The following is a 16,720-nucleotide window of genomic DNA, read 5'->3' on the forward strand; positions in this document are numbered from 1 at the left end:
AAATAGTATTAGTAACGGTAGAAGTAGTATTAACAGCAACAATAATAATGGCAGTAGGACTGGTAGGAGCACAGTAATAATAATTATTTAACCAGATGGTCTTTGTTAGGTTTTACCTTGAAATTAGAGAAATGATATCAAGAGTACCTGGTTCTGCAGGATTAAAGTATGATCTCAGGCATGAAAAAACTCAGACTTGACTGTAGGCCACCTCTAAATACTGTAAAGGACTCCTCCAAATTTATTCTTTTATTGTGAAGATGCATAGGATATTTCGGTGATCAAAAATTGCAAAAAAGAGAAATGAGACATGCAGTATGCTAATTAGGGAGAGTAGTGTGAACTCCCAGTGAATAGAAATACCACTGGTTATTGCACTGTTACAGTGTTTGTGTATACCTTGCATTTTATAGTAGCACATGGACTGCAATGCAGTCCATGTCACATTCTCTATCCTGTAACTCAACTGGCCTCCAGCCTTAGAGCCCTGGAGACAATCTGGGATTTGCCTACTTAAAGACCATTCACTCTTGAAAAAGATCCTACATATAATGTTTTCCCTCTTATGTGCTGCAGCAGGTAATAGGGTAACACGTGACAATTCAGGCATATATTTCATTTTGACTCAAGAATATTTTTATTCTGATTCCAATCTGATTTCTTTCAAATCTGAATACAGATCTCTCCTTTAGAATTTTCATGTTACAGTATTTCTAAGCATTGCCTTGTGCAGCATGTTACCTCTTCAGTACAACCACTCATTCACATGTCACTTGATTTGCCTAATCAGGCTCTGGTTAAACAATGTAACTTGTCTCATGTAAAAAGAGACAGCTACAATCTGTTGTGTTTGTAGTTTCTGTTTCAAAAGGAAAACAAAATACTAGCATTAGCAGGATGGATTTCAAGACCAACTCTTAATCACATTAAAAAATAAAATTTAATTAGTGAGATGCAGGAAGGAAGCAAAATTATACACACAGCTCTATGAACACAGTAATGTTACAGAGGTATTAATTATAAACACACAAGGATGGTTGGATTACATAGATAGAAGAAATGTAGAAAAACCTATGTGATAGGGAAAAAAAGGCATGAAAGTATTAAATTGATTTAGCTTCATTAGATCCTGAATTTGCATGATTATAAAAGCTTGTCATATTATAAACTGGGGTGTGGTTTTCATGTTTTGTTGTTGTTTTGTTTGGTTCTTTAATGATACATACATACATTTACAATGAGTTACGACAGCAAGAAAGGACAAGCTGGACCTTAGGGCTGAGATATGACTAACTTTGTTCGAGGCTTCTTAGCTCACAAGAAAACACATTTGCAGCAAAGCTTTCTGACAGCCTGCTGTGCTAGACTCATCCTTAATTACTGTCTTTTGCAGTGTCCAAACCTGTTTGTTTCTTGGCACAAAGGAACTTTGGGGTTCTTTTTATGTTGGTTTTGTTTTCCATTTTGTGTGTGCATCTGTATCACCTTCACTTCCTCCTAACAGATTGTCAAGGACTATTTCTGGCCGCAGCTTCAACCATCCTTTAAAATAAAGAGCAGACTGCTCCTGGAGTGATAATTCTACTTAGGAATGGATAGATTCTCACAAGCTTAAATCCTGAAAGGTACACGAAATGGTCTGTTCTAAACAACACGTTGCCATGGTTACATCCTTCTGTGGCTCAGATGGGGATGGGGGCCAATTATCAAGTTTTGTTTGCTTGATTTTAAGTAGTTTGTTACCTGGATACTCAATAAATAAGAAAACTGAAAAAAGACTTGTTTTCTTCTCCCTTAACTGAAGGAAAGGGAAAACAGTCATACCTGAATGTTAAAAAATCCAACAACATCCATATTCTTAGTTACACAGTGAAAGCACTTCTGAATTGTTTGCCTGAGAGAGGGCTGGGAAGAGGCCTGTGAATAGTTTTTTTGCACTAGCATTGTAATTTGAGCTGTGGACAAAGCAATTCATCACATAATGTCACTGTAAATCATGAGTGGGTAGAGAGATTGGGTTAAATGGTGCCAGGGTTTTTATCATTATCTGGAAAATAAAGGCTTTTTTCTCAAAGATCACTTGGATATCTAATTAGTGAAAGGAAATATCTTTTCTGCTGGGTTGCAGCACAGTGATTCTTACTTGGTGTCATTCATATTCCTGTTTTTCAAGAGCATGTTGTGTATGGTAGCCTGTTCCTGGGCTTAATCAGAAGCTTTGGTAACAAACTGAAGATGGAAGAGTGAAGTTGGGTGGAAGAAGCAAGGGAGAAGAGCGCAAAATTAAAATACCATCCTGAGAGTTTATGCTGGCAATGACAGAACACTATTTTAATTTTTGTCTAGTCTCCTTTCTACTCATTTATTCCATCTCCTGCTTGTTATTGAAACTTCAGATTAAAGATATGAATGTATTGCCATAATAAATTTATAAGAGGATATTTAAAAGAGCAAAGATTTGAATGACACAAATGAACCTCACTGTAGCAGAGCTAAAGAAAGGATTTGCAGAGAGATGGCACAGCAGTCAGAAATGACTGCTAGAATCTCCTTAATTAAAAAAAAAAAAGTAAAATACTGGAATGCAATAGGCACAGAAGGTATTTCATATAAATTTAGGCTTAGCTTTAAATTATTGATGCCATTTAAAATTATCTTTAAAAAGGTTAAGAACAACTAAAGAAGATTATTGAAATGCAAGACAGCTACTCAGAACATGGAGAAACTAATGTTAAAAACGGGACAGATATTTCTAATAAACACCTAAAACTTGGGTTGGTTTTGCTTCATCTCTGTTGCACCAATTATTTCTCCAAATAGAATGAAAAATGACATTTAGACTGTGTAGTCTTCAGATTTGCTATTGTTTTTTTCTAATGAATAGGACACATCTGTCTTAAAAAAACAAGGACCCGCCACTTTAAGGCAAAATCTTTTGGCTCTTGCTTTCTCAAATGAAAGATGGTCCTGTTTATAAATAACTAATTTGCAATTTGTTTAAATTACAAAGGAGAATCAAAGAACATGGCTTTTCTTTGCAAATTAAACAAAATTGATAGTCACCAAGAAGGTTACAAACACAAAGCAGAACACTGCAGACACCAGAATTAGTGAAAAAGTGATGAAAATCATGTGGGTATCCTTCAATTGTTGCTTTAGACCTCTAATCCTGGTTAGCAATTTATTAAAAAAAAAAAAGAATTAAATAAATTAGTATCAGTCCTAATCCTGCAATCTTCCTTTTAAGTAGGTAGAACATGTCAGAGACAAAAAAATATACTGAAATGTTAATACAGATAATTGTGATATGTGACAGTATTTGGAAGCAAGCTATTCCACATGAGCTCTGTTAAGGAGTGTAGGGAGGGTGCAAGTGAAGGAATGGGGGAAAGATATTTAAAATGGCATCTCCTAAGGATCTGGAGATGGGTAAACTGAAATGGATCCTGAAGGGAAGCCATAGATACTCCGGGAACGAAAACAGCCCCGTCAAATTTAAGGGTCTCTCAGGGAAATCTGGTAGATGTAGCTCTGGGAGGTGTAGCTCTGTGATACATAAATTTTTCCAAGGGGCTAAATCTTTCCCACTTTTAATTTCAACTGCTTTTCCAGGATGAGGACCTTTGCCCAGCCCTGAGCTGTCAGGAATATTTCCACCAAGCTCCAGCTTTGGCATGCAACAGCCTGGGCTTTGTGGAGCAGAGAGGTCTCTCCTCACCTCTGCAGGTCCAAGTAGCACCCCATCCTGACAAGCCCACTTGAGGAAAGAGATGCTACCTCCCCCTTTTGGCGGAGACCCTGGAGGAGGGACCCAGAAACATCCACAAAAGTACTGAGAAAGCAATGGGGAGAGGAAGGGAGCAGTGGAAGTGTGAAGAGCAGACACACGGGAAGGATGGAGAAGCTCCCAGGTGGCATGTGGGGTCTGAATGGGTGGGGGAACAATGAGCCATAACCAGCTCTGTCTGTTTGAACTGGTAGTGTGAGCCTGTTGGTCTTGTAACAGCTCTGGAAAGACAGGGAAGCTGAGTTTTATAGATTCTGAGGAAGTCATTAGAGAGCAAAACAGGGAAGGAACAGTAAATGGGCATGCATTTTGGTGAGAAGCTTAAATCTTCCATGGGATGGCAGAATACAATACCAGATTATATCCATGGATGCTCACACTGCCTGGAGACATACCAGTATCTATGTATATGCACACATACACTAGTAACTAGAGGGGATGACATCAGCCCATTTATGTATTGAAAAGGTTTTTGTTGTGACTTTTTCTCAGTAAAACATTGCATTGGTTCTTTCAGCTCTAGCTGCATGTGGTCTGCCTTTTGAAGAGAAGATATAAGAAACTTATATGCTCAGACACTACAGCTGCAGGAATGACAGAAGCAGAAGTCTTTCAGTTGCATAACCATTTTTCATGCTGCATATTCAACTGCCCTTAGCAATCACAAAGTACGAATTTACATATGAATACTACCTTGCAGCTATGGTGATACTAGTGTTTTTCATGCCCTATCACTGCAAATAAACTTAGAGGCTCTATTAAGATTTATGTAGTTAATATTATGTCTTCTTGCAAGAGATAAGTATCTTTACCTTCTTTGCTTTCACTGATATCAGCTGCAAAACTCATTTGTGGGGCCAGAATTTTGCTCAGCAAGCTCAGACTTATTTGTAAGACTTGAGTTATACAGGAGACAATGAAATCACAGAGCAAAGAATAAGGAGAGAGGAAAACATGAAATAAAGAAGTGAACCAGAGGTGCTAGACAATTCATATCCATATCCACCTGCGTGAGGTGTGAGCAGGTAGAAGATCTGCTTAGCCTGATGGCAAGACTTAAGGAGGAGGTTGAGACTCTGAGGACTATCAGGGAGTGTGAAAGGGAGATCGACTGGTGGAGTAACTCCCTGGCGTGCCAGTCGGAACGGTTCCAGGGAGATACCCCCCAAAAGGGGAAGGACTCCCTGCCTTCTCACACAGAGGGGGATGGCCCGAGACACCCTCTGCCCTGTAGCTGTTGCGCAGAGGTAGGGGACCAAAAAGACAACGAGGGTTGGAAGCGAGTTCCAGTTCGGCGTCGTGGGAAACCCTCCTCCCTTCCTGCCCTGCTTCCCCAGGTGTCCCTCCGTAATAGGTTCAAGGCCCTGGATCTTGAAGGAGAGGTAGGTGAGAATGTGGGGCAAGGCCCGCCTACAAGGCCACATAGGAAAAGGGGGTCGACTTTGCACCTCTAAGAAAGAAAGAAGGGTCATTGTAGTAGGGGATTCCCTTCTGAGAGGAACAGAGGGCCCGATATGCAGAGTTGACCCTCATCATAGGGAAGTGTGTAGTCTGCCTGGAGCCCGGATCAGGGATATCACTAGGGCGCTCCCCAACCTGGTGCACCCGACAGACTGCTACCCGCTGCTGGTCTTCCAGACAGGTGGGGAGGAAGCCGCTTCCCGCAGTCTGAGGGGGATGAAGAAAGACTGCAGGGCCTTGGGGCGGATGGTGAAAGAGTCTGGGGCTCAAGTGATCTTCTCCTCACTACTTCCATCTTCCACTGATGATGTGGGAAGGAATGGGAAGATTCAGTCCATAAACGATTGGCTTCGAGACTGGTGCTACAGGCAGGGCTTTGGGTTCTTTGATAACAGCTGGTTTTATACGGCACCAGTCTGGACAATGACAAGTGAGAAAGGTTTGTCTCACAGAGGCAAAAGGATGCTGGGGCACGAATTAGCAGGGCTCATTTGGAGAGCTTTAAACTAGATTCGAAGGGGGATGGGGTTGTAGCTGGGCTTGCCCCAGTGGGGCAGCACTCCAGAATTGATGAAGACTGGGAGGCCTCCTATAATCCTAGGGTGAAATCGGTGTGCTCAGCTCGCTCCCTGGAATGTCTGTACACCAACGCACGCAGCATGGGAAATAAGCAGGAGGAGTTGGAAACCTGTGTTAAGTCAGGAGACTGTGATCTGGTGGCAATTACAGAGACGTGGTGGGACAGCTCACATGACTGGAATATAGTCATGGAGGGCTATGTCCTTTTCAGGAAAGACAGGCCAGCCAGGAAGGGTGGTGGGGTGTCCTGGGTTCAGCAGTAGCAGTCATGTTTTTCCTTTGTGTTAGCTGGTGCAGTGCTGTGTTTTGACTTCCAGTTTGAGAACAGTGTTGGTGAAGCCGATGTTTTCGGTTGTTGCTATGTGATGTTTACCCTGACCAAGGACTCTGTGAGGCTCATGCTCTGCCAGGGAGGAGGGGAAGCTGTGAGGAAGCAGAGACAGGGCGCCTGACCCGGGCTAGCCGGGGAGGTATTCCATACCACAGCACGTCATGCCCGGGGTGAGGGGTAACTGGGAGTTACCCGGAAGGACAGGGGCTTCCGGGTGGAACTCGCCTTCTTGGCTGGTGGTATCGTATTCTCTTTCCTTGTTATTTTCCCTTATCATTGTTTTAGCTGATAGTAGCGGTGGTGATTTGTTGCTGGACTGTTCTTGTCTCAACCCGTAGGAGCTGCACTCTCTCGATCCTCCTCCCCGTTCCTCCAGGAGCGGGGAAGGGGAGAACCCCGGTGGGGGGGGGGGACACGGACCTCGATTGTTGTCAGCTCGGCACCACTCACTGGGAGTGAGTGAACAAGTTACCTGACTGGGTTTAAACCACGACATGGGGTTGCTCTTTGTGTGCAGGAGCAACTACAATGCACTGAGTCCTGTCCAGGGACAGATGACGAGCGAGTTGAGAGTCTGTGGGTGAGAATTAAAGGGCAGGCTGGCAAGGGTGATACTGTTGTAGGTGTCTGTTACAGACCACCAGATCAGGGTGAGGAAGTTGACGAGGCCTTCTACAGGCAGCTGGGAGCGGCCTCACAGTCACAGGCTGTGGTCGTCGTGGGGGATTTTAACTTCCCTGATGTTTGCTGGAAGGACCACTCAGCAACCCAGCCACAGTCCAGGAGGTTCCTCCAGTGTATGGATGATAACTTCCTCCTGCAAGTGGTGGATGAGCCGACCAGGAGAGGAGCGCTGCTGGATCTCATCCTCACTAACAAGGAGGGTCTGGTCGAAGCGGTCAGGGTTGAGGGCTGCCTTGGTTGCAGCGACCACGAGATGGTGGAGTTCAGGATCTTGTGTGGTAGGACTAGTAGAATACCAAGTAGAATTGCAGCCCTGGACTTTAGCAGGGCAAACTTTGGCCTTTTCAAGCAATTGCTAGGGGAAATCCCATGGGCAAGGCTGCTTGAAGGTAAAGGGGCCCAAGATAATTGGTTGACATTCAAGGGCTGCTTTTTCCATGCTCAAGATCAGAGCATCCCGACACGTAGGAAGTCAAGGAAGAGGGCCAAGAGACCTGTGTGGCTAAATAGGGAATTGCTGGGTATGCTCAAGTGGAAGAGGAGAGTTTACAGGTCATGGAAGGAGGGGCTGGCCACTTGGGAGGAATATAAGGCTGCTGCTAGAGGATGTAGGAAGACAGCTAGGAGGACTAAGGCCTCCTTAGAATTAAACCTGGCGAGAAGGGTCAAGGACAGCAAAAAGAGCTTTTTCAAATACATGGCAGACAAAACTAACACCAGAGGCAATGTAGGCCCACTGATGAATGGGATGGGTGCCCTGGTGACAGAAGATACAGAGATGGCAGAGTTACTGAATGCCTTCTTTGTCTCTGTCTACTCTGCTGCAGGCAGTCCTGAAGAGCCCTGTACCCCTGAGACCTTAGATGAAGTCAGGTCAACGGAGCAGTTTGCCTTAGTCGATGAGGAATGGGTTAGAGATCAGTTGAGCAATCTGGACATCCATAAATCCATGGGTCCAGATGGGATGCACCCGCGGGTGCTGAGGGAACTGGCGGAAGTCATTGCTAGACCACTCTCCATCATCTTTACCAAGTCTTGGGAAACGGGAGAGGTGCCTGAGGACTGGAGGAAAGCAAATGTCACCCCAGTCTTCAAAAAGGGCAAGAAGGAGGACCCGGGTAACTATAGACCGGTCAGCCTCACCTCCATCCCTGGGAAAGTGATGGAACACCTTATCCTTGGTGCCATCTTAAGGCATATCAAGGATAAGAGGGTTATGAGGGGCAGTCAACGTGGCTTCACCAGGGGGAAATCATGTTTGACCAATCTCTTAGCCTTTTATGAGGAAATAACACGGTGGATGGATGATGGCAGAGCGGTGGATGTGGTCTACCTTGACTTCAGCAAAGCATTTGACACAGTCTCCCACAGCATCCTCACAGCTAAATTGAGGAAGTGTGGACTGGATGATCAGGTAGTGAGGTGGACTGTGAACTGGCTGAAGGAGAGAAGCCAGAGAGTTGTAGTCTATGGGGCAGAGTCTAGTTGGAGGCCTGTAACTAGTGGAGTGCCTCAAGGGTCAGTACTGGGACCGGTATTATTTAATATATTCATCAACGATTTAGATGAGGGAATTGAGTGTACTATCAGCAAGTTTGCTGATGACACTAAGCTGGGAGGAGTGGCTGACACACCAGAAGGCTGTGCTGCCATCCAGCGAGACCTGGACAGGCTGGAGAGTTGGGCAGGGAATAACTGGATGAAATATAACAAGGGAAAGTGTAGAGTCCTGCATCTGGGCAGGAACAACCCCAGGTTCCAGTATAGGTTGGGAAACGACCTGTTAGAGAGCAGTGTAGGGGAGAGGGACCTGGGGGTCCTAGTGGACGACAGGATGACCATGAGCCAACACTGTGCCCTTGTGGCCAAGAAGGCCAATGGCATCCTGGGGTGTATTAGAAGGGGGGTGGTTAGTAGGTCGAGAGAGGTCCTCCTTCCCCTCTACTCTGCCCTGGTGAGACCCCATCTGGAATATTGTGTCCAGTTCTGGGCCCCTCAGTTCAAGAAGGACAGGGAGCTGCTGAAGAGAGTCCAGCGCAGGGCAACAAAGATGATTAGGGGAGTGGAGCATCTCCCTTATGAGGAAAGACTGAGGGAGCTGGGTCTCTATAGTTTGGAGAAGAGGAGACTGAGGGGTGACCTTATAAGTGTCTATAAATATATAAAGGGGGAGTGTCAGGAGGATGGAGCCAGGCTCTACTCAGTGGCAAACAATGATAGGACAAGGGGTAATGGGTCCAAACTGGAACACAAGAGGTTCCACTTAAACTTGAGAAGAAACTTCTTCTCAGTGAGGGTGACGGAACACTGGAACAGGCTGCCCAGGGAGGTTGTGGAGTCTCCTTCCCTGGAGACATTCAAAACCCGCCTGGACACATTCCTGTGTAACATTATCTAGGTGTTCCTGCTCTGGCAGGGGGATTGGACTAGATGATCTTTCGAGGTCCCTTCCAATCTCTAGCATACTGTGATACTGTGATACTGTGACCCCCTTCTGCCAACCTGGCTTATAAGAAGTGGAAATACACAACTCACTCTCCCATTTAATAGCAAACCAAGCAAGCAGACAAAAACACCAAAAAAACATCCCAAACCATGCTGCTGGGTCAGGTATGTGTCTTTGTGAGAAGAGGCTCTTGTGGACTCAAGTTATTTTTGCAAAGAAGCAAGAGTGTGTGTTTGCAGAGCCTCAAGCCTCAGGAAGTCGGTCCATCCTCTTGCCTAACCCCATTGGGTGGTGACGACCAGTGAAGGAGAGTGGGGGAGCCATCAAAATCCTACCCTGGGGCTTGTGGCTTGAGGCTGGCCAGGACAGGGATGAGAAAAAAAGATGGAACAAAAGGCTTCAGCAGTTGGGGCTGCAGCCAGGAACTGTCAGCTGTCTGGGCTTTTCAAGGTTGTAGAGCAGTTGCAATGCATTCCTGAGGATTTCAGCACTGGGTTGTGGGCAGGAGCCTCGTGCCTAAATATTCTCTGTGGCTTGGCTTTTTCTTGGCTTATAGAATTTAGCCAGATCCTTGGTTTGCTCTGGAGTAGCTTTACCTTTAATGTTGGCTTGGACAACACCAGTGGAGAAAACCAGATGTAACTTGTAAAAGCATAAAAAGTCCAGGAACTGTGCAAATATGTAATTTTCTTGAAAAACAAACAAAACCTGTTTTTCATAAAAATAATTTTAGAAAAGGTTATTTACAAAAAAAAAAAAGAAAAGAAAAGGTATTAATTTTCAAGTATGTAATTAGCATGTGATGGGCCAAATTTACCCCTGGGGTAATATCTTTTCAACTGGTTGTGCTTGTACCGTGGTTTAATTTAACCCAGAATGTATGGTAGCTGGATACATATGATAATCATGCTGCTTCCCAGAAAAAAAGATGTGGCAATCATATACACATATAATACTTCTCATTTCTAGCTTTATCTCCTGTATATTATGCTTATACATATTTCAAACAGTTAGTTAACAAAAATGCAGTTACGTTTTGTGTCTACTAATCATATTCGGGTTTAAGCTCTAAAAATTAAAGTGGAATTCTAGTCAATAAAACTTTACCACTTTGGATATAAGGACTGCCTGATCACTGAAGACAACATCTGGATCTAGCTCCTTGCTTATTAAAACACACACTACACACCGAATAGGCATTTTAAAATTAATTGAGCCATATGGATGCTCTTACCCATTCATCTGGGCCTAAATAACACATCAGCATTCCTTGCATCTCTGGTCTGTGGTAGATACTTCAAGGCTTGTCTTGAGTGTCACACCTAGTTCAGAAATTAGTTAGTCACTGCAGTTAATCCAGAATGATTTTGTTTGCTGCATTGCTCTTTGGCAAGCCCATCTCTTGCTTCTGATGTAACATTTCTCACATAAACAAAGTATAACTGAGTGATGTATGCCATTCCAAAGCTAGGGTTTAAAGGCTCATAAAGTGGAGCAGTAGAAAACTGAACCAGAAGGAAAATGGTTAATGCCTTCTGTTCACAGACAGCTCCTTACTTCTGTAACTGACTAACCAAAATTATGGTTGTTGCTTTACTTCAGTTGCTACCCAAACACAAAGTTAAAGGGAGCAAAGAAATTGCTTGACTGCAAAATTAACTCTGAAAAAGCTTCTGTAAAACAAGTACATATTATTATTTGTTAATACATAATTGCCAGCCCACAATACCACTACTCTTGTCACTGAATTAGTGTACCTTCTTGCATGACCTAGAAGCAGGGCAGAAGTGTTTTAAAAAGCTCTTTTAACAGATGTTTGTGACTTTGTGGTAGACTTTGTATCCTGGTGCCCAACATGAAGGACACACTTGTATATGTTCCTAGACAGTGACTGTAAAAGACAAAGTTTTTGAATGTCTGTAAGCAGGTTGAGGCAGATAGATTCATATTTAGGAGGCAAATGCAGAGATTTTTAGAACTACTGCTCAATTCCCCTGATATTTACTTCCACATAATTCAAGACAGTCTGCATTCACTATGTTAAAGTGTCCAGTGTGTCACATGGTAGGACTATTCCTGAGTTGTAGATGCTAATCAATGACGTATTATTAGTGCTAGCTTTTATTTTTAGGGATAACTGTCTATATTCCACTAGAGTTGAGTTCCCTAGGCATTATGACAGGAAAAATTGAATCACTTTCAAACAGACATTAATTGGGGGTGATATTAACCAGAGGTAAAGGTTCAAAGGTCAGAACAACAGCAACAGCAACAAGAAAGCTAGATTGTTTTGAGGAAAAGTCTTCATTAGACAGCAGAATAAATGTATGTAAGAAGTGGGGCTGGTGGGTCTAAGATTTTCCTAAGAGCTGGGATCACCATAGTGATCTCAGGTGATTGGCTTCACAAAGGACAAATCATGCCTGACCAATGTGATGACCTTCTACAACACTGTTAGGGCATTGGTGGATAAGGGAAAAGCAATCACTATTACACATCTGGACCTGTGCAAAGCATTTGACCTGCATGACATTCTTGTCTCTAAATTGGACAAACATGGATCTGGCAGATGGACAGCTTGGTGGATAGGGAATTGGCTGCATGAATGCACTCAGAGAGTTCTGATCAATAGCTTAATGTCCAAGTGGAGACCAGTGACAAGTGGTGTTCCTCAGGGGTCAGTGTTGGGACCACTGCTGCTTGAAATCTTTGTTGGTGACATGGACAGTGGTATTGAGCACCCTCAGCATGCTGGCAATGATACCAAACTGTGTGGTGCAGTAGGTATGCTGAAGGGAAGGGATGGGATCCAGAGATATCTGGACAGGCTGGAGAGGTGAGACTATGTGAACCTCATGAAAGTTCAACCAGGCCAAGTGCAAGGTCCTGCACATGGGTTGGGACAACCACAAGCACAAACACAGACTGTGGGAGACTGGCTTGAGAGCAGTCATGAGAGGGACCTGGGGGTGTTGGTCAATGAGAGACGGGGCTTCAATGTTGTACTTGAGTCCAGAACACCACCATGGGCTGGGCTGCATCCTCAGAGTGTGAGCAGCAGGTTGAGGGGTGGGGATTCTCCCCCTCTACCGCGCTCTGAAGTGGGAAATGTGTTTTCAGTGTCCATATCAGTCCATTCCTAAAACCAGGTCATCTGCCTGTTCTGACCTCCACTCAAGGAGTACAGCGTTCCATGCTCTAGAGGTATCTTAGAGTTAAGTGTTATGTTTGTACCTGCTTGTACAAATGCATTCAGTTGTGGAGATGGAACGTGCATCAAAAGAGTTCAGTACTATTAAAAAGTATTAAAAATCAGTCAACTTGCTGCATTAACAGGCACTACTGCAATTGCTTACATTTTCTTTCTCTTCAATTGCAAGACAAGCACAAGGTGCTAAGTGTCACAAGGATGTGGTTACAGAAGGTACACCATGAGTAACCTAGAGTAGGGATTTGTAGTGAGGGTGCAAGACCCTTTCAGCCCATGAAGAGAAAGTTGGTCTGTGTAGACTACATTATGGGGCAGCATTTTCAAAATTTTCTGGGGAATATAGCTACTGAAACCCATCTTTCAGAAGCATTTATTTTTCCTTTATATGGAAAAGAAAAATATGCAGCCAAGATGTGGCTGGCCTCTTTTCTCAGGTAGCAAGTGATAGGACAAGAGGAAACAGCTTCAAGCTGCACCAGGAAAAATTTAGACTGGAGATTAGAAACACCTTCTTCCCCAAAGGGTGATCAGGCATTGGAACAGGCTGATCAGGGCAGTGGTGGAGTTACCATCCCTGGATGTGTTCACAAACCATGTAGACAGGGCCCTTTGTGACATGGTTTAGTGGTGGCCTAGGAAGTGCTGGAGGAACAGTGCAACTTGATGATCTTAAAGGTCTTTTCCAGCCCAGCTGATTCTATGATTCTAAGAAGGGCTTTTAGTGATTTAGGTGCTTCTGGGAACCCTACTCTATCCTTGTGCGTTTCTGACAGCTCTTGAGGAAAGACAGTGCTACCAAATGTCCTGTAGCTCCATCTGAGTTTCTGAAATGTAACAGCATTTTTTTATGGTCACAGCAGGAGCTTCAGCCCAGCTGGGTAGAGCTTCTTCAAGCAACACAAATGTCTGAATGTTGGAAATACCTTCAAGTATTAAACCCTGTGCCTTTAAAGGGGGTGCGTTTGCCATTAAACAGACTTTCCAGCTAATGAATTCCTCAAGTTGTAAGAATAATGGCCTTTTTAATCATAGCAAGAGTAATTAAACCGACATTTGTTATTAATGATGTTGTTAATGGTGGTAGATACTGAATTTTCACTGTAGATATCATACAGTTGTACTGATTTTTTTGGAGGTTTTTGTTAACTTGATTGGGCAGTGAAGTTAAAAATGTATCATATATTTTTTTTCCTGCTTCTGGAGGTATTGATTTTCTGCCTGTTTTGAAGCAATGTCTTTGCCTTAATTTTGTTCTTATTGGAGATTCTTGCCTTCATCTCCTTTACTAGCCAATTGACAGCAAAAGGACCAGATCTTGCCTGCTTCCACTCAGACATTGCCTGGAATGATTTGTGCAGAGGGGATGTGGGTAGCAGTGACTGCTTCTGCCATCTCTTTTGAACACTTGCTGGGGGTTCCCATCTGTGTTTCACCCCAGGGAAATATGAGTTTGTTACATATACAGCTAAAAAACTTAAGTTTCTAGCTCAGATTAAAGAAAATAGTGGGTTTTTTTAAGTCTTTTTTCATCTTAAATCCAGAGTCAGCCAAGGCAGCAGGAAGAATACCTTCTCTCTTTTTCTTCTCTACAATATTATGTTCTTTTACTAGTATTCCTGGTGATCTGCAGGGTATGGAGAGGGATATTATGCCTAAGTCTGAAATTTGATCTCATATGTTAGGCCATTAATGAGGCCTTTGCTTTTATTCAATGCTCTGAATTGGGGACAGTGTAAGTTTGTGCTCTCCTTGTGTGAATACAAACCCTCTCAGGACAGAATGCATCCTCCATCTAACAGCTGCTCAACCTTTGCTCAATAGTGTGGGGCAGTTCATAGCTGTGGAGACATCCCTGTGGAGAAGGTGCCTTCTTTTCTTACACATGCATTTTCAGCATTATAGTTTTAGATAACCCTGCATTAGACTTCTTTATGTGGCTTTCTTTTGTTTTATATCAAGCTCTTACCAGTAGTTACTGAAATCACAACATCTCATGTTCTTTCTTGCTATCTCTTACTAGGAGCAAGGCTGAATAGAAAGTATGTTTATTACCATGCAGGATTCTGAGCCCTTCCTGATGGGAAGACAGATTAATAAGAGTAATTTTTCCATGAAAAGGAAGACTTTCCTGACCAGGCTTAGAAACAGCTTTTGCAGTGACATGGGATCCTGCTTGACTCCCTGTGCCTTTCACATCTTAATTTCTCCTGAGAAAAATGCTCCATCAAAAGCTTTAAAAAAATCCTCTGAACTCTACAGACCAGGATTTCTCTGCTTTTGGATTCTGTCTGTCAGTGGATTCTTTCTAAGCTCTCATATTTCTGTCAATTACAGTTTACACCTTTTAAAAGCGCTCCTTCTGGTTTGACTTGCTGTCCCTCAGGGCTTGGTCTTGGCTCTGAGGCTGTTTCAATCACATCCTTAACCTCATTTTGCTGCCTTTTCCAACTATTACTTTGCACTAAAAAGAATGGGGAGAAACCCCAAACAAAATAAAAAGCCCTGGCATGAGTTGCTGATTTCCCTTCCTCTGTCAAAATTACACTAGTAGCTCTGAGTAATTTGGTCTCATTTTCTCAAGGGAGTAAGACTGAAATAATGCAATGTTTATTTTTATACAGATTCTCACAGTGCTACAATGTTTTTGAGACTTCCTGGGATGTTTCTAGTTTTTCACAGGCTAAAAGGCCATTCTCAGAGGTAGCTCCTTCATGTAAACCTAAAAATGGCATTTTCCCACAATACAGCTTATCAGGAAGTTTAAAGTTCAATAGTCTCACTCTCTCTCCCTCTCTCACATACATGAAAGTAATAAATAAAAAAAAATGAAGAGGCTATTCCAGTTCTGCTGAGAGTTGTCTTTCAATCATTTCATTTTGGTGTGCTGACTGATTGTAATGCTATGATGGGACCTGTGATGATCTAAGGACAGAAGCAAGGCAAAATCTTTAGGGAAAGAGAGCACCTTATATTCAATAAATTTTGATTTATTCCTACAGTAGCCAGTAGAGGATGAGAGATGCTCTCAGGATTCCTCATGTTTTGGATTTATAGACATAGCCCCATTATGGGTATAGGCACAGAATTAACTTCTCTACCAAGACACTAAAACTATAATGGCTTGATTCTGCTACCTCTAACAAGTCTGGGATGGTTAATTAAGAGCTATTGGACAAAATGCTGTGTGACTTTGGTACTTGAGGATGGTGTTTCCAGGACTGGTTATTTTGGCGTTAATTCTGATTACTTTCTTTTAATCCCATCATGATTACAAATAAAACTGCTGAATTTGAGGACAATCAAGTTAATGCTGGGTATGTCTGAAAACCTTGGACAAAGACTTGGTCTTCTTTTCTCATGCTACAGAATAAGTTTACTCAAGTGAATAAATATTAGACGTAAACACCTGGATTCAAAATTCAAAAGAGAAGTCTGGTCCCCTTCCTGTTGCTTTGTGCAAGGGCACATTGTACTGTAGATGCATTGGAAAGAGGTGGCTCCTTGATTTCTCAAAGTTTCAGCCCTAGTTCATTGCTTGATTAGTTATTTCCGCACCAGGGACCCTTGCTGTTAGGATTGTTGTTAAACAAAATTGTCTTGCCGGCATTGTGTTCTGACAAACAATTTACACCTCTGTAGACTGATTAGTGCAGTGGTTTTATCTTGACAGCTAATCTTCATCTCATATTTTAAAGAACAGCTGAGGAAGACTTTTCTATGTCCAACGAAAAAGCTCTGCCCAATGAGGTTAAGGAAGCTAGAACATGAATTACATAAAACGGAATGTGTCTTCGGTTTTCCGTCACTTCAGACATCTAAAAGCCTGAAGACCACCTAAGTCTAGAAATAAATAATCTTATTACAATTATTTCTTGTAAAACAGGACTGGCAGAATGAAAGGAGATATCCAGAAATCCAGTATTTTTTGACGAGAAGACTATCGCACATTGTTTGGAAAAGGGGAGAGAGAGCACACTGCACTCTAAGGATGGTGCGCTCTGGACATCATTGGAAGGGGATATGACAATGATGAGGAATTTCAAACCTCTGGCAGACACTGTCCAGCACCAAAATGAGCAGGCGTTGAGGGACTGCTGGCATTGTCACTGCCAAAAACGGGAAGATCTAACCTTGACAGAGCTGAGGGGTCCCATAAGAAACTGGGTTTGTCAGTTTGTGTAGTAATGTGTTTCAGGATGGGAAGAGTGAGTAAAACCTGCA

General features: G+C 43.1%; 1 long non-coding RNA gene across 1 annotated transcript; it reads right to left on the reverse strand.

The window, feature by feature from the left end:
* Window positions 1-705: 705 nt before the first annotated feature.
* On the reverse strand, window positions 706-10,610 carry LOC134156818 (uncharacterized). Its single transcript, XR_009962079.1, has 3 exons — window positions 10,523-10,610; window positions 1,825-1,917; window positions 706-859 (listed from the first exon to the last, which is right to left on the reverse strand). It is a non-coding gene; the product is annotated as an uncharacterized LOC134156818 (long non-coding RNA).
* Window positions 10,611-16,720: the final 6,110 nt, after the last annotated feature.

The sequence above is a fragment of the Pezoporus occidentalis genome, unplaced genomic scaffold (genome assembly GCF_034315485.1).
Source record: "Pezoporus occidentalis ecotype Australia unplaced genomic scaffold, CSIRO_AGI_Poc_V1 ctg90, whole genome shotgun sequence".
NCBI classification, from domain to species: Eukaryota; Metazoa; Chordata; class Aves; order Psittaciformes; family Psittacidae; genus Pezoporus; species Pezoporus occidentalis.